Source organism: Peromyscus californicus, unplaced genomic scaffold (genome assembly GCF_007827085.1).
Source record: "Peromyscus californicus insignis strain IS unplaced genomic scaffold, ASM782708v3 Scaffold_10__1_contigs__length_136768540, whole genome shotgun sequence".
NCBI classification, from domain to species: domain Eukaryota; kingdom Metazoa; phylum Chordata; class Mammalia; order Rodentia; family Cricetidae; genus Peromyscus; species Peromyscus californicus.
In genome coordinates this window covers 73,755,775-73,780,238 of record NW_026294391.1, presented here as the reverse complement: position 1 = coordinate 73,780,238, position 24,464 = coordinate 73,755,775, and the positions used below count along the sequence as shown (strand labels likewise).

Here is a 24,464-nt window from a genome sequence, read left to right as displayed (position 1 = left end):
GGAGGCAGAGGCAGGCAGATCTTTGTGAGTTTGAGGCCAGCCTGGCCTACAGAGCAAGATCCAGGAAAGGTGCAAAGCTACACAGAGAAACCCTGTCTCAAAAAGTCAAAAAAATAAATAGAAATAATAAATAAATAAATAAAACAAAAAAACCACAGAGTGAGCATCTTACTCTAATAGGACAGGAGGTGCCTAGTTTTACTGCAACTTGACATGCCATGATTGGGTATATAACAATGGGATGCCTGCCCTTTCCTGAAAAGACATGGAGGAGGAGTGGATGTGGGGAGGAAGTAGGAGTGGACTGTGAGGAGAGGAGGGAGGGGAAACTGCAGGAAGGATTTAAATAAACACTAAACAAACAAACAAACAAAAATAGAAGAAGAAGGAGAGAGAAAGTGGTGGAGATGGGGGAGGAAAAGAGGGAAAGGGACAGAGAGAGACTGATTCCTATTCTGTTCAGGATTGATTTCTCTATATCACTCAGACAAAGTTTGTGATTCTCAGCAATAGGGACTTATTAGCTAGTTGTTGCAGTGGGCAATCAAGTACAATGGTAATACCCTGTGCTTTTATGGGTGGATTCCTCTGGGGATTCCCTAACCAATAATTTATAGAGAGATAACAGGACTGTCACTAAGATTTGTATTTAATAACTCATGTCTTCTGTGAATAGTATTATGTAAGCTAATTGTGTTCAAACTCTTTTTAAAATTATATTTTTATCAAGCTTACAAACTAATATATTTTCATAAGGCTTCTTATTACATTCTCAGTTTTAGCTACCCCACCCTTTATTCCCTCATTTACACATCTTTCTGTTCCCTTTCCTGTTTGAACTTTTCACTCCCAGTACTCTACCCATCTTCTTTCATATAGATGAATAATGAATGTAATTTCATTGTTCATTCCTCTCTTTTGACTAGCTTGATTTCATACTTTGGGTTTATAAGTAGAAAGCCTAACGAAAGTAATTTTGAAGGCTTTAGACCACCTCATGCACTTCTTTAAGGATAAATTTGGAAAAAATCATGTGATATGCTTAAATCCATAGTTTATATTTCAATAAATTTAATTTGATCAATAATGTTCTAATTACGCTTCCCCACCATAGACAGTAGTTGTATATATATACTCATGTTCTTGCTTTTCAAAACACTTAACAGATATGAATAGTCAAAGATCATAAGTCTGAAACAATTACCAAATGAGTAGCTTCTTCTCAGTTCAGCAGCATACATGAAAATCTGAATCATGTATTTGATGTGTAATATTCAATTCTGGAACCTACAAGAAATATTTGATTTCTTTTTGTATCCACTATTATTAATTTCCCCTTAGTGTATCTTATCTCCTGGTAATACAAGATACACTGAATTAAGATCCATATCTTAACAATTGATTTTATTCAGTGACCACATGTAGAATGTATTTTCTCCACTATAACACACTGTTTTGATTATCAATCAATAAGTAATTGAAAAATAAGTATCTTGAAATACGTTGAAATCTTCTGTGTGCAAGCCTTGAATATAAAATTGATGGTTGAGAAAGTTATTTCATTAAATTTATATTATAATATGAGATAGGACAACTATTGAAAATGCTTATATCTAGGTCTCTAGGAAGAAATTACAAACAAATGGAATTAATATGAACTGCGGATGCATTATTAAAAGTTTTTATACAAAATACGCTTTATTTGGGAACTGTATTTATATTTTCTGTATTATATCAACAGCTGAGATATTCAATAATATTTCTAATGAATTTAAATTGACTAAGATGAAAACATTTATTTTAAAATAGGGCTTATGTACACACTACCCAGCCACAATGAATTTGAAATGTCATTTGGCTTTCAGGTAAACTTTTACCTTATATGGCTAAGTTTCTCTACTGCATATGTATGAATGAGAGAAAAAACAATTAGTAGTCACTCATTTATTAACTAATGTCATGATTACAGTCTCTTTGCAGATTTTCACTTCTTGTATATCTTATATCATCAAAATGGTGTCTCTGTCATATCAGTCATCCAGATGTTCAGAGTGAGGGCAAAATATTGTCAACAATCACACATTTTTCAGAGCCCACTGACAATGATGAATACCTTTCCTCCTTCCTCAGTTTCATATAGCATTTGGAAAGGCGGGTTTTGGAGCCAAAGATTATACTGTAACAAGCTCTTTTAGTTGTGAAACACTGAGAAAGGGCTTAGGCTCAGATTACATCTTTTAAAACTATTTTTATTAGTTATATGAGATTTTCATGCAATGTGTTTTAATCACAGCCACTCTTTTCCCAGATCCTTCCACATCTACCCTCTTTTCCCTACACACCTTGATGCCTTGTTTTTCAAAGTCCATCAAGTCCAATTTGTGATGTTCATATGCTGTTGTGTGTGGAAACATCCTTCCAGGGGTTACACATTTAAATAAGAGAAACGTACCCTCTGCCTGCAGCTATTAATTGCTGGTAGCTTCTCAGTGCTGCTATATTGTCTGTCTTGAGCTTGCATAGGTGCTGTGCAGCCTGTCAAAACTGCTATGACTTCATATGTACAGCTGCACTATTGTATCCAGAAAATAATTTTTTATACTTATCTGTGGTGGTATTATACACAGACTGGATAATGAAGGACATAGTTACCTTTCCTAGAATTTGACAATTAACCTAACATTTTTCTTTTAGGATAAAGACAACTTCGCCCATACCCAGCAGGAAGCAATTTTAAGAATACAATGCCCACATTCCCAAAGAGGTGGTGTGGGGTGGGTGGTTTTTTGGTCTTTTTAATGGGTTTTGGGTCTGGGATAATTTTCATTGTTTAGGGGGCTTGGTTACAAGTTGTTGTCAAGGGTTAGGAAAAAGACTAAGCAAAGGAGATTAGATTTAAGGTTCTTGTTTAAAAAAAAGAGAGAGAAAGAAAGAAAGAAGAAGAAAAAGACAATTACTAGTTTTAAATATTTTACAATGGATTGGATTGTTTTATATTGTATACAAATTATATATATTGAAATTGATATTGTTAGAAATTGCTATATGTATATTTCTAATTGTACTTATACTGTTCATTTAACAATGCAATTTTCTGATCCTTGAATGTTATTATTACCAACTATTAGGATATAAAGAAATGAAAGTTAGTAGTTAGACATTACAATAGAACTTGTAGTCATATTAGATATGTTTTAAAAATTGAGCGCCGGGCGGTGGTGGCGCACGCCTTTAATCCCAGCACTCGGGAGGCAGAGCCAGGCGGATCTCTGTGAGTTCGAGGCCAGCCTGGGCTACCAAGTGAGTTCCAGGAAAAGGCACAAAGCTACACAGAGAAACCCTGTCTCGAAAAACCAAAAAAAAAAAAAAAAAAAAAAAAAAAATTGAGCAGATATATTTTAGACAGGTCATCTTCAAACCCTTCAGAGATCTACAGAATATGGCATTTAAAATGTTTTAATAACTTAGAAAATTTTTCTTTTTTGTTATGATTATGAGACATGTCGGCTCCTGGCAGTACCAATGTACTACAGAGAAAATATGGGCATTGAAGAAACTGCATATGGAGTTAACTTTAATTGTGCGTCACTATTCTCAATGGAGAGGACAATGCCTTTTCTTTGATAGAAAACGACCAGCTTAACTATGCAAGACAACACTTGGTCCTCCAGTCAGTTTCCTTAATTAATTTTGTCCTGAAATATATACAAGTTATTGGTGGCAACTACAGCAATAATGGTGTCCATAGGTTGCCAGTCTGTGTGAAGGATCTTCTTAGGAACTCCAAATTGTCCACGCTAATCTCTTCTTTCTTTCTCTTACCCCCTGTATGTATTTTCTGGGGCTTCAGGCTGGCTCGGGGTTTGCTGTTCTCTCTTGAGGCTTCCAGTGTAACATCCCTCTGAGTGTTTCTATCAAACATTCTAAAGAAGTTGTTGTAGAACGCCGTCATAATGGCACTGTCTGAACCATTCCAGCAGCATTCAAACTTGTCAAAGATGCAGTCATTCTCATACAAGAAGCAGAGCTTGCTTCATAGGTACTCATGTACCTGGTGGGTCTCCACAGGCCTGCCCTCCATGTTGAGGTCCCATACCTTCACTGACATAGTCTCTGGTCTTCATGTACCGACCACTGTGGCTGAACTTGATGTCAGATATAGACGAGATAATTTCGGAGAAAAAGGATCTACTGCTGGGGTCTTCTGGCTCTTCAAAAAACTTGGCATGCCTGTCAAACAGGGCAGAGGAGTGCATGTCACAGAGCCTGATGGTCCCCTTGCTACAACTGTAGATGAACACGTTGCACTGATGTGGGTGGAACTCAGCGGCAGTGATGACTTCTGTCAGCTCCTCCATGTTAGCTGGCTTGATGTCCACAATGTTGAAGCTTCTATCTGTGACTTTTATATGTCATAGGTTAATTCTCAGATCATCATAAGGTCCATAGGCTTCAATATTGGAATCCATAGTGTCGTAATTCTAAATGGGTCTTGAAGTTGCTCATTGTCATCTTTCAAGTTATAACCTTCTGCTCTTTTATTCTGTTCACTTATTTTCCATAATTTAATAGTTTTATCATTTGTAGAGAGTAGAAAATGAGCATTCTGTTGCAGTAACCACCTGATTTTATTAACTTTTTCTTCAATTTCTAGAGTTTTCAAATAGTCAAACTCTGGCTCATGATTCTCAAAGGTACTATAAACATTGTACTCTCCCCTAGAGTGAGCACAGCCTTTATTCTCTTGTTCCCTTTGGAAAATAACAACTCTGTTACCTTTGTCTCCCATTGCAAGAAGGTCTCCAGAGTAGTTAAACTCATAGGTGGAGATGATGTCAGCTTCCACCAAGTCCTAGTCCACAGCGCCCTTCAACTGCATGAAGCACCACTGGAAGTCATTGCCACCCGCCAGGCAGTCACCTCCTCCTTTGGCTCCTGCAACAGAGCTCACCTACAGGCCAGGCCCACTCTGTCCCACCACAGTCTTCAATTCTTAAATATCTTAATTTACATGATAATCTTGATGTTTCTAGAATGATTAGCATGGTCGTTAATGAGCTATGTAAATTTCCTTAATGGCATTAATTTACAATATAGTAATAAAATGTTGATTGCTTTGTGATCTATGAATTCAAAGAAAATTATGAAATTTCTGTTTTGTTTTATGGATTTACACAATATAAGTAACTAATTAAGATTTGGGATTATTATGAAATCATATGTACATAAAAACAAATTGCTTTCATTGAGACAGTCAATACCCTAAGAGGATGTATGTGTTTGTTACTTTTTGTTTGCCTATGTTCATGTAACTCTCAATAGGGAATATATCTTCAGTATCATATTCTATGCATATTTCAAACTTATATGACCACAGTCTTGAAATGTAAATTAGGTTAATTCCTGTTGAAACCCTTAATCTCTTGATCCAACCACTTCCACATAATCTTCAACTTATTTTTTCTTTTGAGGTGAAAAATTATATTTTCATAGATTGCCCCACATAGAAAATATTTCATAAAAATTTACTCATTTATAAATCAAAAATTATGCCAGCTTCAAATTTTTATATGTCTCTCCTGTCAAACATGATCCTTGCCAGTCCTTTCATTTCATTTTTATGCATTGCTCTTCCTTAATTCCTTAATATTTAAGAGTAAAAATTTTTCTGTTTGAGAATTTGTAAGTCCCCAAGTAATAATATATTCATTTTAAGAAGGGTTGAAATATTCTGAAAAATTATCAATAAATCATTTATGATTATATATAGGGTTTATCATAAAAAGAAAAAAATGAAAGACATTTACCTACTTTTTCAGTTTATTTCTCAAAGGTAAAAGCACAGTAGAATTAAATATGTAAGACATGAGAATAAAGAGACAGTTTTAAGTGAAAAATACTATTAATAGCAATCTTTCTGTATGGGCTAACATCAAACTATTAATTACTTCTAATAAAAGTGTTATGTTGTGAAGTACATGTGTTTCATAAAGGAAAGGGAAAGACCCAAAATTTCCTTGGCATTTGTAGTTTTGAGATTTACTTATAACATATCAGTAATTTATAGGATTAACCAGTTATATGAAAAAGTGACACAAAGTCTCATACAAAGGAAAGAATATATTGATAAAAGAAATGTAAACAAGCAATGTATTCTTGTAAAACAGGTATAAATAGGATCTGGGGGAGATTATTTGCATATTAAGAGAACTTTTTGATCTTGCAGAGGACCTAGGTTCTGTTCCCAGCACCGACGTGGTGGCTCACAAACATCAGTAAGTCCAGTTTTATGGCCTAAGTCAGCACAGTGTGCTTGTGCTACACATACATACATGCAAGAAAGGCACTCATACTCATGAAACAATAAATAAATAAGCAAATAAGTAAATAAAATTTAGGAAGAGGTATAAATAAATAAATATAATAAATACATATAAGATGTAGTATGTGCCACAGTCTTAAATTTTCAACTTCTTAAAAAGGTAATATATTTAAATAATTATAGTATTTATTGATAATAGTTTTATGTTTTGCATTTTTTGCTGAGATTAATCACATCACAGTGTTATCGCAATTCCTCAATTTTACAATATATAACACTGTCTAGTATTTTAAATCTAGAATATGTAAGTTGATGGAGATCAAATATGTACATTAAATGAAATGAATAAGATTAAAATGCTCTCCAGATGCAAAATAAATGTATAACAATCAGTTATTTTACTGTGTGTAGGCAATGAAAAATTACAGTTGTAATTTTTAATGAAAATATCACTATAACCAAAAACTGAAGAATTTTGTGCAAATTTTTAAAAGTATGCACAAAATTTCTACAGAGGAAAAGTATTAATTAAAAGCACAAATCAAGAAAATCAATGATCTACATAACTGAAAAGCATGTGAATTATAATAGTCTACATTGTTTAGGTATAAATTCATCACATTTTATGTATGCACTTATTGTGATCCCAAACAAAACCCAAGCAAGCCTTTGTTCAGCTTTTAGAAATGCGTTTTAAAATATGTAGGCAGACATGGAGGCAGTTCAGTGGTCAAACAGCAGACTGCTTGTCCAGCACGTGTAGTTAAGCCTCAATGCTACATCCATAGCACAGGAAGGACAGAAAGAAACAAAACGGAAGAGAGGAAGAAGGAGAAGGAAATGAAAAGATAATCAGATGAACAAGGGAAATGCAGAGAGAAGCGGGAAAACGGGAAGATAAAGGAAAACAGATGAAAGGAAGGGAAGGCAAATACAGAGAAGGGAAAGAGAAAGGGAAGAATTATGAAAATGTATAAGGTAAAGAAAGAGAATGGTCTATCTAAAACACTTTAAATTATTGTTTGAGATTATAATTATATCCTACTCATATTAGCTTTCCTTTCTCCAAGACATTCTATATACTCTTCATTGCTCTTTTTCAAATTCATGTACCCTTTTTTGAAATTGTTATGTTCATTTCTCTTTATTTTGGTATTGGATAACCTATAGGTGTGTTCTTCTCTGAGAAGACTGTTTCTCCTTTTCTCAGTATTCCTTACTTAGTTGTCTATAGCTCTTTATCTACAGGTGGAGGCCTCCTGGGCTTTCATCCATATACATACATAAATATATATACATATATATGTATATGCATATATGTGTGTGTGTAGGTTATATTTAGATTGTATTTGGGGACACACATATATGCACACTCTGTGCATATATGTGTATATATACACTAAATATATATATGTAAATATAACTCTCTCTCTGTATATATACTATATAGATATATTCCTAAATATAACCTTTTGAATTCATACAATGTTACTTGTTAATAATAATATTGATGTGATCATTAAAAATTTCCATTTTCAATTATTCATTGTCTGTATATAGTAATACAATCTTTATATGTTTATTTTGTATCATGAGAGTCTTTTAATCTTACTCATTTCATTTCACATGTATATTTAATATGTAATATCCCCATGCATGTTAGCATGTCTGTTGTCCTTGCTCAGCTCATGCTTAAGCAGTAATGTTGCTGTGAATTCATGCTAATAGCTTCTGGTATTTCTAGGAGACACAATCTTATATCAAAACCCCTATTCCTATGCCTCTTACAATCTTTCTGCTTCCTGTCCTCAATGATCCCTGAGCCTTGAGTGTGGGAGTTTTGCTTTAGATATATGCTTCAGGACTGGGTTCTAAAACTCTGTAGTTTGATTGGTTGTAGTTTTCTGTAATGGTTTATATCTGCTTTAAAGTGTTTACATGATTCAGGGTAAGGATTATCCAATGTCTAAATACACATGTATAGTTTAAATAAATTTTTTTGATCTGGGCTGTCAATGCTCCAAGAGTCAAAGACCATCTAACAAATACTTCGACACCAAGCATGAGAATCTCTGTTTTGAGTTGCTGATGAGGGTTCTCCAATAGACTTCCGCAAACAATGCAGGCTATTTCTATTCCCCTTTACTACTCTCCATAGATGGAAGGTAATTCCCTGTTGCTGAAAGTACCATACACTAGATATAGGGCCCAGAGTTCCCTGAGATAGAATTTAGTTAAAGGTCTCATTTCCAAGAACTACTTTCCATGGTACCAAAAGTTGCTATGCAAGCTTCCTAAAGAGGGAAGCAACCAGAACTCCTACCTCTTTTTGATGCATATAAACCACAACAATGACCAGCAAGGCATGGTATTAATAAAGATGCATCAGAGGCACACATGCTTTGCTGATAACCAAAAATATCAAGGTGAACTTATGACCAACTCTATAAGAGAGAAATTATGCCTGGTTCTGAAAAACTAGCCAACATATTAGGGCTACTAAAACCATACATACATGTAATAACTATAAGAAAAGAGGCCACAAGTTTGAAGGATAGTGGAGAGAGGTATATGGGAAGTTTTGGAGGGACAAAAGAGAAAGGAGAAATTTAATTAAAATAACCATCTTAAAAAAGATATAGATGCTTTGGTAGAAAGATTAAATTTGTATAATAAAATTATATCAAATTGATTTCACTAACATTTAAATGGTTTGCTTTGGAAAAGATAAAATAAGAAGACAGAAAAGGGAGTATAGTAGATATGACAAAGAACTTTCAATCACAGATCCATTAAAATTTGTTTATTTAAGTTTATAGACATTACTTGTAATTTAGCAAATCAAAGTCCAACACTTCATTTAAAATATCTATGCATCTATCTATCTTTCTATCTATCTATCTATCTATCTATCTATCTATCTATCTATCTACCTATCTATCTATCAATCAATCTACCTACCTATCATCAGTCCACATATTTATCTATCTATGTATCTATTTCTATCACCAAATTATGTATGTTAAAACACATGATACATATTAAGTAATTGCTACTGTGACTGAAAACTTCTTCATATTTTAAATGATAATTTCTTTTTTTTTCTTTTGGTTTTTTTGAAACAGAGTTTCTCTGTGTAGTTTTAGTGTCTATCCTGGATCTCACTCTGTAGACCAGGCTGGCCTCGAACTCACAGAGATCTGCTTTGCTCTGCCTCCCGAGTGCTGGGATTAAAGACATGTGTCACCACTGACCAGCTAAATGATAATTTCTTATAAATATAAAACTATGTTAATCATATATGAGCAATTCACTTTTAGATCTTTGTCTAAGTGATATATAAATATATACAAAGGGTAGAAGTATGTGTTTATAGTAGTTGCACAGAAAATCACCTGAAATTAGAATATTAAGGGAAACTTTCAAAGGGTGACTGATAACCAAGCTGTGATAGATGTATAAATGTAATATAATATGCAATACCAAAAACAGGAACAAATAATTGATTTGTCCAATAGTATAACTAATTGTGTTATAGATTTTGGTAAGGCAAACATGACTTCTTATGTACAGTGGAATCTGTAAGAGGCATAATTTAAAGAAAGAGAACAAATCTGTGAGCACGAAGAATGGGAGTAAAGAGGAGGACAGTGACAACAGGGTCACCAGAGGAAACTTTTGGATAATGGATTTATTTTCTCTGACACTTAGCATTGGCTAATATTGAACTTGAAACTTCAGAACATAATAAGGTCATACAGTCAAGCCTTAATTATGAAATGTTACCAACTAAATGCATTCCATGTGAACTTACTTATTACTATTAGCATATCACATTATTAAATCTATTTCTCCCTTTTTAGTATTAAGGAACAATAAAGAACACAAATATTCTAGTGCTAATATGGAAAATAACTTAAAAGCTTTCAGAGTCAGTGTATTAAGATAATACCAAATTAATTAATTTGCAATAATATTCAGATTATTTTCCCATTGTACCTCTTTAAATAGATAAAGTAAAATATAATAACGAGAAATAACAGGTTTAATGATTTATATTGGAAGAAATGTCACAAATACTTATTTGTATAGTTGACTGATAAGATAGAAACTAAGTGTGAAATACAGATATATAGACATTACCAATTGGTAATTAAGAGTTACAAATAAAGAGCATTAATTTGTACTTTACAAGTATTCTTATTTATTATACTACATATTTATAGTGAGTATAAAAATGAGGCTCAGGAAAGTACACTAAAATTCCTAAAAATCTCATAAAGTTATCTAGTAAAAAAAACTGAAATTAAAGTGTTATTTTCTAACTTGAAGACTACTATATGGCTTTCATAATGGGATTCTAAATGGTCTCTCCTTACATCATGAATTAAATGCTTTTGTATGTAAAATTTCATCAACAACATCAAATATATGTGTAAATACCTCATAGAAATTTGTTTTGGAATGATGAATTACCTTTTCTATTTCAGAAGTTATATCCTCAGAATCAATTTTATAATTGGTTTTTCTACATTGTTATAAATTTAAAATGATTTTGGAAGTGATTACCTTTACACATCTACATTTTAATTGCACCTATGAAATATAAATATATAGCCATTTTGACTTTCCAATGACTACAATAAAAATGATATGTTGAAGTTTAATTTAACTGTATCAGCTTCAATCAGTGAACAGCAAAGTGAAAATTAGATACATGAAAGAAAATAATAAGATATAAAAATGATAAAGAAGACAATGTCTAGTTACCAAATATTCATTTAAGAAACTTCAGTCAAATTTAATGTTTTATAATAATTATATAAAACACAAAAATATGGTCTTCAAAATGTATGTGAATCAGATAATTTGTAATCCTACACTATATACATGTAAAACCTCTCTTAATAGCAACCATTTCAGAAAGATAACCAACCTTCCACACAGCCTAAAATGTGAGGAATGAAGAATTAGATAGGAGTCATTAAGTAGTTTCAAGGAACTCATTTTCAATGCTCTTCAGAACTGTACTGGCAGAGATATAAATAAGGTATTCTAGGGAATTCCTCATGAGACTTCTTTTAAAATGAGTATAAGTTTGGTTACTCATTTATAAGCTTCTAGAAAACTTAAAGCTTCATTTTTAAACTTTGAGAAAACTTATTCTGAGATGGTATAGACCTCCCATATTATTTTATAAATAAAGTCTAATCAAATTTGTATGTCAGTGCTGTGATAATGTTCCAAATTTCCAACATTCAGCTGCAGATCTCTAAATTGATACTAAAATGTAAAAGTACATTTTTATTAAAAAAAGTTTTATTAATTTTACATACCAACCACAGATCCCCCTCTCATCCCTCCTGCTTCTCCCTCCCAGCTTCCTCCCTCAGCCTCCTCTCCAGCCCTTCCTCTAAAAGGGTATAAAGGCCTCCCATGAAGAGTCAGCAAAGAGCAAAGTCTGGTATATACAGTTGAGGTAGGACCAAGCCCCTTCACCCCACATCAAGTGTAAGCAAGGCTTATCCAACCATAGATAATGGGCTACAGAAAGCCAGTTCAAGCACCAGGGATAGATTCTGATGCAACTGCCAGGGTCTCCTCAAACAGACCAAGCTACACAACTCCATATGCAGAGGGCCTAGTCTAGTCCCATGCAGATTCTGTAGCTATTAGTCTAAAGTTTGTGAGTTCCTACAAGCTTGGTTGAGTTGTATCTGTAGATATCCCCATCAAAATCTTGACCTCCCCCCATTTGCTCATATAATCCCTCTTCCCTCTCTTCATCTGGACTTCCTAAGCTGGGCCTGGGACTTGGCTATGAATCTCTGCATCTGCTTCCATCAGTTGCTGGATGAAGGCTCTATGATGGCATTTAGGGGGAGGGATGGAGTGGGAGAGCAATGGAAGAGATATCTTGATAGAGGGAGACATTATAGGGTAAGGGAGAAACCTGGTGCTGGGAAATATCCAGGAATCCACAAGGATGACCTCAGATTAGACAACTAGCAATAGTGGAGAAGTTGCCTATACTGGCCTACCCTGGTAATCAGATTGGTGAATATGCTGTCAGCAAAGGTACAAATTCTTAACCCTTATTCAGTCTTTGGAATCAATCTGTCCTTAAGAAACAAGAAAAGCAAATCTGTGGTTCTTTACATATTCTTGAAAAATTAACTTATTTTCCAAAACATAGTCTACTGAAATATAATTTTTAGTGTCATTAAAGAAGATGACACATTTTAAATGGAAAAATAAAGATCATTGGTAATATATTTATTTTGCTAGCACATGTTTTCATGACAAATTATTAAGAATAGAGAAGCTAAAGTTTCATGGATAATATTCCAAAATAAAAGTCAATAAACATATAAAAAAGTGAAAAGTGTGATTTTTAGAAACTTTGGACATACCCACCTTTATAGAATACAAAATATATGGGTTAAGGAAGTAGCTATAAGTACAAATGGAAATGTGGAAAAATAGGAGAATTTTGTAAATAAATCACTTCTTTGTCCTAAATTCTTATTCTAATTGTCACAAAATAAATATATGATAATTCAACAAGATATCACTATTGTTTTTAAAACTGCACAATAGTCATCTGATTACTGTAATAAATAATTCAGTACAATAAAATATGGATATTGTTCATTCAGTATGCATTCAAAGATATTTTATAGTTACATGCTGGCTTTTTCATATATATTTATTTTGTTTTATTATTAATTTAAATATAATCATTTAGTTTCCCCCTCCTACTTCTATCCCCTTGATACGCTCCCTCTTCCCTCTCAAATATATGGAATATTTCTCTTTAATTATATATGTATATATGTTATGAATAGATAACATATATGTATTAATGTAAATATAAATACATATATAATATATGTGCATGTGTGTGTGTGTGTGTGTGTGTGTGTGTGTGTGTGTGTGTGTGTATGTGTGTGTGCATATTCAACCTGTTTGGTCCGTTTTACCTGCATGTATATTATTTTATGGCTGACCATTTGTGAATGGATAACCTTTCATACGCTTGTATAAGACTAATTCTCCTTTCTGGAGTTTTAATTACCTATAGCTCTTCATATAAGGATAGCACTCCATGAGCTTACCCTTATCTATGTTAGTATGTCAACTGATGCTACAATCAGGTCTTATTTATGCAGCTGCATTGTTAGTTTATGGGTGTAACATCCTTGTTATAACTAGAAGACACAATCTTGCAACGTATTGCCTGGCCCTAACAATCTTTTTGTCTTTTCTTCTGAAATTTCCCTAAACCTTGAGTATAGGTAGGGGTTGTAGTATAGCTTTATCAAGAGTATTTTAATATATAAAATATAATTTTAAGCATGTATTATAGTATATATAATATATTTGATGACAAAAAATGCAGATGAATAGATTGTAACAATTTACATGTATTTATCCTACTTGATTTTTAATGACAATGGAAGAAGGAGAAGTTGGATTTCTGTGTATACTTTAAAAGATTTATGTAACAAATTAATAGATAGCAAAACTTTTCGGCAATCTATGCTATGAATAAACCATGTATTTGCTACAATTTTACCTGTTTAATTAAATGACTTAACTAGTCCATGCCCAAATTTTCATAAATTAAAAAAAGAGAAATATAATATAAATATAAATAAAATCTCATGGTATTTTAGAATGATTTTAAGCCAATTTTCCATTTAAATATCTTAATAATAGGATCTATAGTCAATAAATATTTTATAAGTGATAGGGTGATAGGTAATAATGTCAGATATATTACTTGGGGAAATATACCAGCTATATACAAAGCTTGTGGAAATGAAATAATTTTCTTCATTGTTTCATCTTTGAATAAAAATATTAACAGAAAAAATTTTGCAAAATAAGAAATATGAAAATAAATGATAAACAAGATAATATATCAGAAATTCTTAAGAAAACTTTATAGCTATTAAATCTTGACATCTAAGATTGAATGTTATTTTTAGTATCAATTATTATTATTATTATTCATTTTGCACTTCCTTGACCATAATATTAACTCAATTTTACGTTATCCATTATGAAGTACTTATTAAGGTCTTCCTTGAAATTTGAAATGGTATATATATAAATCATGAAAACAATTCTGCAAGTATGAAAGCTAAGTTGACATTATGTTAATAAAACAATCTTCTGTTTTCTTATCACTAAAATAAGAATAAACTTATTCTTAGGATCTTCTCCTCAGATCCTAAAATTAAATTAAATTTCTTGCCATTTTTGATGACTAAACATTAAACAACTTCTAGAATATAAAAAACCTTTAATATTCCACATTAATAAAGAAATATTGACATTTAGGCTAAAGAATATGTAAGATGAAGCTGAAACATCAGTGATGATCTCCTAGGTAGACATGTATAGTCAAATCCATGAACAATTACAATGTTGTAGAAGAAATTTGGGTATTAAAACCTGTGTTTAATAACATTTAGATGGGGATAGAACTAAAAAAAGTGGGAGAGGATCATATTATTTACTTTTTAGTACAATGTGATAAGTAAAATTTGCTTGTAAACTGGAAAGTCTGCATGGCAAAGGACACCATCATTCAGACAATGCATCAGCCTACAGAATCGGAAAATACTTTTACCAACTATATATCTAATAGAGGACTTGTAGCTGGAGTTTTTTCCAGTCCTGCCCAGCCCCACAGACACCACAACTGCTTATAAAATAATCACTCAGAAACTTATATTAATTAAACTGCTGGGCCATTAGCTCAGGCCTGCCATTTACTAGCTCTTACACTTAACTCAGCCCATTTCTGCTAATCTATATGTGATCACGTGTTCTGTGGCTTTACCTGTCGCCTTTACATGTTGCTCCCTGGATGGCAGACTGGCATCTCTCATTCTGCCTTCCTGTTCCCCCAGTTCTCCTCTCTGCTAGTCCCTCTTATACTTCCTGCCTGGCTACTGGCCAATCAGCTTTTATTTTTCAATCAATCATAGCAACATATTTTTGCAGCATATAGGACATCCCACAGCACTTCCCCTTTTCTATTTTTTTTAAAGGAAGATTTTAACTTTAACATAGTAAAATTATATATAACTAAACAATTATCAAGCAAAAGTTACAGTTACAATATTAAAGAAGATATCCTATCTATCCTATATTTGTGAGTCTAGGGTTTCATATCTAACTTATCTTTTATCATCACTTAGGAAATTATAACTATCTAGTCTTCAACTACCTCAAAGATCCCAGAAGGATATAATATTACCTGAGTAACGGGAGAAGGATGCAAGCAACTTTCAGGAGTCTTAGGAGAGTAAACAGAGACAGCTGGCAGCCTGGAGAGTCATCCACAGTTTTTCTGTAAAGTTGGGGCATCTGTCTTCAACCCACAGGCCTAGAGTCTCTTAGTCACTTTTTTTTTTGTGTGTGTCCTATAGAATGTCTGGCAGTTTCCTCTGCAAAGCAGGAACCTAAAGGACCAAAACACAGTTATTTAATAATACAGTTATTAATGTAAGAGCATTACTATCAGCTTAAGTTTTGAGAGAATATCATGTTCTCATATCATTAACTGAAATTACATTATGACTAAAATAAAGACTTTATGAGAGCCTCATTTCCCACAGTTGCAAGTGAGAAAAGCAATAATTCAGTAAGGAAACAAGAACACAGCAGTCAGATTATCCTGGGTCATTTGTTAAATTTGGCATCTAATACTGAGTCGTTAACCCTGAAATACCATATGTGCAAGTACCATTAAACAGATGGAGCAGATTATATTTATGTATTTTCTTGTATATAAATAACAAAAAATTTGGTACTGTGTTGAATGTCAGGTCCAAAACTACCCAGACTCAGCAACAGGCTTGATTCACTTTAATAGAAGTCCTATGAGGAAGGCAGTTTGCCTTCATCTAGCACTGTAGACATTCAGAGGCTGTATTCAGAGACAAACCTGGTAATGGAAACATTTATGGCTTTCCCAGTTTTGGGTCTCATGAGACTGATGGAGGGCTGACTTAGTGAAAATAGACCTTCAGCATCCTGGGGTTATAGTAATTTGATTGAACCGTGTTCAGCATCAGATCTGTACTTCTTCATGATGCAGCTGGCTTCAGCTGATTTTTATTCTGCTGAAAGTGCAAGTTTGCTCTTTGGGGCCAGATTTTCTGCCTAATACCATGGAAATCTGAGAAGCCTGTCTGTAAACACAGACTTGTTAGTGACACAGTTTTACACCATGGTGATTCAGGTAGGAAATTTAACAATAAGTCCCCGCTGTTAATTCTCTTACCTTTCTACTCTGTGTGAGGCAGCTTGGAGTTGAGGGAGTGCCATGTAACAGCTAACAGTTTTTTTTCTGCCTTCTTCAAAGTTCCATTTTGTAATTATGTTTTAGTATGATAAATAAAATGCACTATGGTCTTTTACCTGACTTCAACATTTTCATTGCTGGTTGTTTGGTTTCTGAATGTATGCTTACATTTGTTTGTCTGTGAGAGGATCATTCCCAGCTTCTGCATTGTTTGTCCCTCCTGACATTTCCTACATTGTATTAATATTCAGAATTTCTGCTTTTACAAAACACCCATTTAAAAGTTACTACTTTATTAATATGCTAAATATACTCATTTTAAAACTAAATCCATAAGAAGACATGCTCTTAAAAATATTTCTTTTAGTTTGGAGGCAGATGTGTTGTCATATTAATATAGTTAATTTGAAATACAAATTAATTGTGATAATTTTAGATTATGAATGAACTCTGGCTGGCTATGTGGGCATTGATATTACTGTGTGGGAGGGGATTCATTAACAGCTGTTTCATTTTTTCTAATGCTGCAAAGAACATTTCAAGTAGGAATAACACATCAAAAACTGTTCTTTATTTGTGATGAAGTGTGGCCTCGTGAATAAAAAGTACAAAAATAGAAAGAATTTAGGTTTCTTTTATCTGCTCTTTCTTTATTAAGCTATTACTTTGTCTTTTCATGGATATTGTACATGTAATAAAATTTTGTTAAGTGAATTATTTGGTTGACATCCATAATTTTATATAATCATATAACTTCTATCTTATTCAAGATGAACAATTTTACCTCATTATAAAAAGCTTGTTTTGTAGATGTAACCAACCTTCTTATTAAATAAGAAACACAGAACCAATGCAAAGAAGAAAACCAAGAGGTCAGAGCTAAGAGCTAAATCCTTACCCTTCCTCCTGCGGTGGTCCTACCTCTCCGAACCAGAGCTACCCCTGTGTTAAAGTCTTTATATAGAGTTCCTGTCCTGCCTTCTCATTGGTTGTAAACCCAACCACATGACTGCCTCCTCACGGCCTGTCTGTATAGGCCTCCAGGTTTTCCATGATTGGTATTAAGATTAAAGGCATGTGTATGCAATAATGGCTGTATCCCTGAACACACAGAGACTTACCCAGCTCTGCCTACCAAGTGCTGGAATTACAAGCGTACGCCACCACTGCCCTGCTTTCCTATGGCTTGCTAATAGCTCTGACCCCCGGGCAACTTTATTTATTAACATACAAATAATATTTTAATACAAATAAAATATCACCATATTTCCCCTTTTCTATTTTAATAAAAAGGAAAAAAAAAGAAAAAGCTTATAACTAATATAAGAAAAACTATGTACAAAAGTACAATAACTATATACAATATATACAAGTAATAAATACCTAAACAATGCCTAGTCCATTTGTATTTGACAAATTCAGAGAAAATAATTTCATTATCTATCCTATTTTGGTAAGTCCAAAATGTATCCTAATTAATCTTCAACTATAACTAACTAACCTTCAAATATAACTAACTAATCTTCAACTATAACTAACTAATCTTCAACTCCCTCAGAGACCCAAGAAGGAAATAATATTAGCTAACAAAAATAAAAACAGGAAGTGCATGCTAGCAACTTCCAAAAAATTTGTGAGTAGACAGAAACAGCCAGCGGTCTGGATAGTCACCTGAGGTTTCTCCACAGTGCTGGGGCATCATCTCCAGCCTATAGGCTTAGCATATCTGACAGACTCATTTGTGAAGTAGGATGTACACAAGGTCAACAGTTCAACCTCACATTGAGTGAGAGTAGTCCATGTACCAGAAACACCTGAATTCCACTAGTGTCATGTCATGATTCAGGATTTTAAATTCTGGAAATTGTTGATGGTTTTTTAATTCAGCTGTCCATTCTTCTTGGCTGCGTATATATGGCTTCATCTCAGCATCCCATTCTTCTCCACATCCCTCTATCAAATGCCAGTCTACTATTGAGAGGCGTGAGCTTAGTTACTCTTCAAGAATAACTGTTTCAGCTGCTGTTCCATTGCACATCAGAGGCCATCGGCCCACTGCCTGTTCAGCTGCCTTTGAAGAAAAGGGCACTGTACCTTTTCCGAATTGCGAAGGCCACTTCAGGGATGGTGCCATATTGTCCTGGCCTCAGAAGATGCCTTTTGATAAAGACATAACCACACTTGTTTTGGCAAGAATCAGTAGTCCTTTGTTTCATGTCCTGTCTGTCCATTTTGTCAGCAGTTGATTCGAGGATACTTTGTTGTCCAGTGGCTAACTTTTGCCACAATGAAAGTTAACTCCATATGCAGTTTCTTCAATGCCCATATTTTCTCTGAAGTAGATTGGTACTGCCAGGAGCCGACATGCCTCATAGTCACAACAAAATGAAAAATTTTCTAATTTATTAAAACATTTTAAATGCCATATTCTGTAGATCTCTGAAGGGTTTGAAGATAACCTGTCTATCTAAAATATATCTACTCAATCTTAAAAACATACCTAATATAACTACAAGTTCTATTATAATGTCTAACTACTAACTTTCATTTCTTTATATCCTAATAGTTGGTAATAACATTCAAGGATCAGAAAATTGCATTACATTGTTAGATGAACGGTACAATTAGAAATATACATATAACATTTTCTAACAATATCAATTTCAATATATATATATAATTTGTATACAATATAAAACAATCCAATCCAATGTAAAGTATTTACATTTTTCTTTTCTTTCTTTCTTTTTTTTAATAAAAACCTTAAATCTAATCTCCTTTGCTTAGCCTTTTTCCTAACCCTTGACAACAACTTGTAACCAACCCCCCTAAACAATGAAAATTATCCCAGACCCAAAACCCATTAAAAGACCAAAAACCCAACCGTCCCACACTACCTCTTTGGGAATGTGGGTGTCGTATTCTTGAAATTGCTTCCTGCTGGGTATGGGCAAAGGTATCTTTATCCTGAAAGAAAAATTTTAGGTTAATTGTCAAATTCTAGGAAAGGTAACTATATCCTTCATTATCCAGTCTGTGTATAATGCCAAAATTCAGGGTTTATCTCAAATCCTTATTCAAGGAGTCTTTGAGACTGGATCATCTCAGCTAGCTCTCTCAAAATTGCTCTGAGCACTTTGTAAGCTGATCTGTAGATGATGTTTGTCAGCTTAGTGATGTTATTATTGTCCACGTGGAATTGGTGTTGTTGTGGGGCCCCATCTTCTTCCTGGAGACTTCAGTTGATGTTAGGCCTGGCCGTGATTTCCTGCAGAAAACTGATAAGAGACTCGAACACAAAGACTATATATGCGACTTTTTAGAATTAGTTAGTACTCTATATGACCATTTATATCTTAACAAAGTTTAAAATGTATATATATATATATATGTATATATATATATTAATCTTGTAAATTTTGATATAAAATTCATACTTTAAGAAAAGTTTAAAGAATCAGAATAGAATCAAAGAGTTGAGATTCGTAATAGAATAGTCCCTTAATTAATTTGGCTTTTCTCCTGTCCCATAGCAGAAGATGGCTCTTTTCTTCTGTCATGATTCAGGGAGTTTGCATTTTCCTTTTAACAACATGCTTGAGTTTAAAGAAGGAGAGAGCCATTCTCCAACTCCAAAGTCAGCTTTAAATTTTAATTGAACTGGGACTATTAGAAGTTAAATAGTGTTAAATATTTAAAGAAAAGCAGAAACAAACATTTAGGAAGACATAAAATTTTTTTAGATAACATACCCATATGCCATTTCACTCTGTTTCCTGGGATAGATGATTTGTCCCTTTTCTTCAGTTGCCTCATTTGTCCTGTGTTCTTCAGATTCCTTAACCTTCATTCTCCTAAAAGACAAAAACAAAAACCTTTCCCCAAGGTTTTTTGGGGATGTTCCTTTTTGACAAGTTATCTGATTAAATGAAAAGGCATGTGTTACTGGTGTAAGTTAGTTTAAATTGGATGTTTACGATAGTTGATGAACTATCACCTCCTCTACTTAAGAGGTCTCTCTTGTTCAAATCGAACCTTTATCAATTTTGATGGTACCCACAGCTTATCTTCTCCTGTAGAAATAAAAGCAAAACCTCGTCCCCAATGTAACACATATCCTGGTTTCCATTCTGAGGTCAGCACATCCTTAAAGTATATAGGTTGATTTAATTCTGTAGTTTTTTCTATTATCCAATGTCTCTCTGCAGCTGTTGTTCCTTTCTCATTGGAATTGAGAAAATTCAAAGTTAATAGAGCATTATGTAGTCTATTTTTGGGGGGTTTTGTTACTCCTTTTTGTTTATTTAGCATATCCTTTAGAGTTCTGTTTGAACTTTCTATAACTGCTTGACCTGTAGGATTATGTGGTATACCTGTAACATGGTTTATATTATAATAAGCAAAAAACTGTTTCATTTTAACAGAGACATATGATGGAGCATTATCAGTTTTGATTTGTGCAGGTATACCCATAATGGCCATAACTTCTAGCAAATGAGTGATTACAGAATCAGCTTTTTCAGAACTCAAAGCAGTTGCCCATTTAAATCCTGAATAAGTATCAATAGTGTGGTGTACATATTTCAGTTTTCCAAATTCTGCAAAGTGAAACACGTCCATCTGCCAGATTTCATTCCTCTGAGTACCCTTTGGGTTACATCCTGCTGGTAACGGTGTTTGATTATAGAAGGAACAAGTAGGACATTTCTTTACTATTTCTTTGGCTTGTTGCCAGGTTATGGAAAAATCCTTTTTTAAACCTTTACTATTTACATGATGTTTTTATGAAATTATGAGGCCTCCAGCACATTTCCTATCAATAATTTATCAATCTCATCATTGCCTTGTGCTAGAGGGCCTGGCAGACCAGTATGGGATCGGATGTGAGTTATATATAAAGGATGACTCCTTTTTCTGATTGTATCTTGTAACTGAATAAATAATGAAGTTAATTCTGAAGCATCGTGGATAAATTCTGCAGTCTCAATATGTAATACTACACTTTCAGCATACTGAGAGTCAGTTACTATATTGAGAGATTCTGAAAAATCCATTAATACCAACAGAATAGCATACAATTCTGATTTTTGAACTGAATTATAAGGACTTTGAACCACTTTACTTAAATTTTCTGATTTGTAACCTGCCTTTCCTTGTTTGTTGACATCTGTATAAAATGTATGAACTCCAGATATGGGTTTTTTCCTCACAATTCGAGGCAAGATCCAATCAGCTCTCTTTATAAGATCAATTCTATTGCTTTTGGGATATTTGCTGTTAATTTCTCCCAAAAAATTACTACAAGCTTTTTGCCAAGCTTCATTTTCTATCCATAATTTTTCAATGTCCTCCTTAGTTAAAGGTATGACAATTTCTGCTGGGTCTATTCCTGCTAATTGACGAAGTCTCAATTTTCCTTTCCAAATCAAGTCAGAGATTTTTTCCACATAAGTTTTTAATTTTTTAATTGGTTTATTTGGTAAAAATATCCATTCCAATATAATATCTTCCCTTTGCATTAATATTCCTGTTGGGGAATGTCTAGAAGGTAAAATAACCAAAATGCATTCCAGCTTTGGATCAATACAATCCACGTGCCCTTCATGTACTTTCTTTTCTACCAAGGCCAATTCTTTCTCAGCTTCAGGTGATAATTCTCTTGGACTATTTAAGTCCTTATCACCTTCTAAGGTTTTGAACAAATTATTCAGTTCATCATTTTTTACCCCAACAATAGTTCTTAGATGAGAAATGTCTCCAAATAATCTTTGAAAGTCATTAAGAGTCTGTCGTCGATCTCTCCTAATTTGCACCATTTGAGGTCTAATTTTTTGAAGTTCTATTTTATATCCTAGATAATTAATAGAATCTCCTCTTTGTATCTTTTCTGAAGCAATTTGTAATCCTCAGCAAGGCAAAATTTTCTTTACTTTTTCAAACATTCTTTCTAAAGTATCTGCATTTGAATCAGCTAATAAAATATCATCCATATAATGATAAATTATAGATTTAGGAAATTTTTTACATACCACTTCTAATGGCTGTTTTACAAAATATTGGCACAAAGTTGGGCTACTCAACATTCCCTGTGGGAGAACCCTCCATTGAAATCTTTTAACCGGTTGAGAATTATTATAAGTAGGCACTGTGAAAGCAAATCCTTCTCTGTCTTTTTCTTTTAAGGGTATTGAAAAGAAACAGTCTTTTAAATCAATAACTATGAGAGGCCATCCTTTTGGTAACAGAGTAGGCAAAGGAATTCCAGATTGTAAAGAGCCCATTGGCTGAATTACTTTGTTAATTGCTCTAAGGTCTGTTACCATTCTCCATTTACCAGATTTTTTTTTTAATAACAAATACAGGAGAATTCCAAGGGCTGGTTGATTCTTCAATATGATGAGCATTTAACTGTTCTTCCACCAGCTCTTGTAAAGCCTGGAGTTTCTCTGTTGTTAAAGGCCATTGCTGAACCCATACAGGCTCGTCTGTTGACCATTTTAAAGGTAGAGCTGTTAATGTTTTTGGAAGATTATCAGTTGTTGTGCCCTGTTCTTGTATGACATGGATGGCTGGTGAGCACTCATTAGAATAATATCTTTTAATATTTCTCTCAGAAACATGTACTAATTTATGATTTGTTTCTGAGATTGGAGGGATATTAATCTGAGTATTCCATTGTTGTAACAAGTCTCGACCCCACAGGTTCATAGCTATGTTAGCCATATATGGTTTTAATTTTCCTTTCTGTCCTTCTGGACCTATACATTCAAGCCATCTTGCACTTTGTTTCACTCGAGATAATGTCCCAATTCCTAAGAGTTGAATGTTTACCTCCTGAAGATGCCAAGTTGGATGCCAAAATTCTGGTGCAATTATGGTAATGTCAGCACCTGTGTCTACCAGACCAGACAACAAAACACCATTTATTTTTATTGTTAGTTTTGGTCTTTGTTCATTAATAGAAGTTTGCCAAAAAATTTTCTTTATGTTTTTTCCTGTATTTCCTATTTTCTCTGTTTCATCATCTCGACTAACATGATTTATTCCAATAGACATTTGGTTATTTAGTTGCTTTGAGTAGGGGTTTCCTCTACAACTGCAGGAAAGGTTTGAACTGGATTTACTGTGGGGGCCTGCCTGAGGCCCCTCTGGGAGTTTCCCGAAGCTCGAGGCAGAGGGTTACCCTGTCTGTCCCTTGTTGATCTACATTCGTTGGTCCAGTGTTTTCCCTTACCACACCTTCTGCATACTCCACAAGGAAGGGGCATTCTGTTGCCAGTGTTCCTTGAAGAAACATTATTTCTAGGAATGACCTGTTTACAATCCCTTTTCAAATGTCCTTGCTTTCCACATCCAAAACATCTAACATTGCTCAGACCTTTTGAAATTGCTTTTCCTACCCACATATCATCATGGTCATAAGCCTCTACATTAACTGTATCTCTAATCCAATCTTCCAAAGGTGCAGATCTTGCCTTTAATGGCCTGATTATTCTTTTGCACACTGCATTTGCATTCTCAAAGGCTAAAGATTCAATTATTATCTGACTAGCCTGTGAATTCGGGACCATTTTTTGTACTGCTGAAGTCAATCTTTGTAAGAAATCTGTGAAAGATTCTTTGGGGCCCTGTATAACCTTTGTAAATGACTCAGTTTTTTTTCCTGGTTCTTCAACTCTGTCCCATGCATTCAAAGCTTCCGTTCGACATAGAACTAGAGTTTGGACATCATATGAACATTGTGTTTGTACTGAAGCATATTGGCCTTCTCCAATAAGCTGATCCTGGCAGACTTGTATTCCGATATCCCTCCATTGT

The 24,464-nt window shown here is 33.7% G+C and overlaps 1 pseudogene; it reads right to left on the bottom strand.

The window, feature by feature from the left end:
* Nucleotides 1-3,680: 3,680 nt before the first annotated feature.
* The window catches only part of LOC128117002 (serine/threonine-protein phosphatase 2A 55 kDa regulatory subunit B delta isoform-like), a 63,250-nt pseudogene continuing 42,466 nt past the window's right edge, over nucleotides 3,681-24,464 (bottom strand).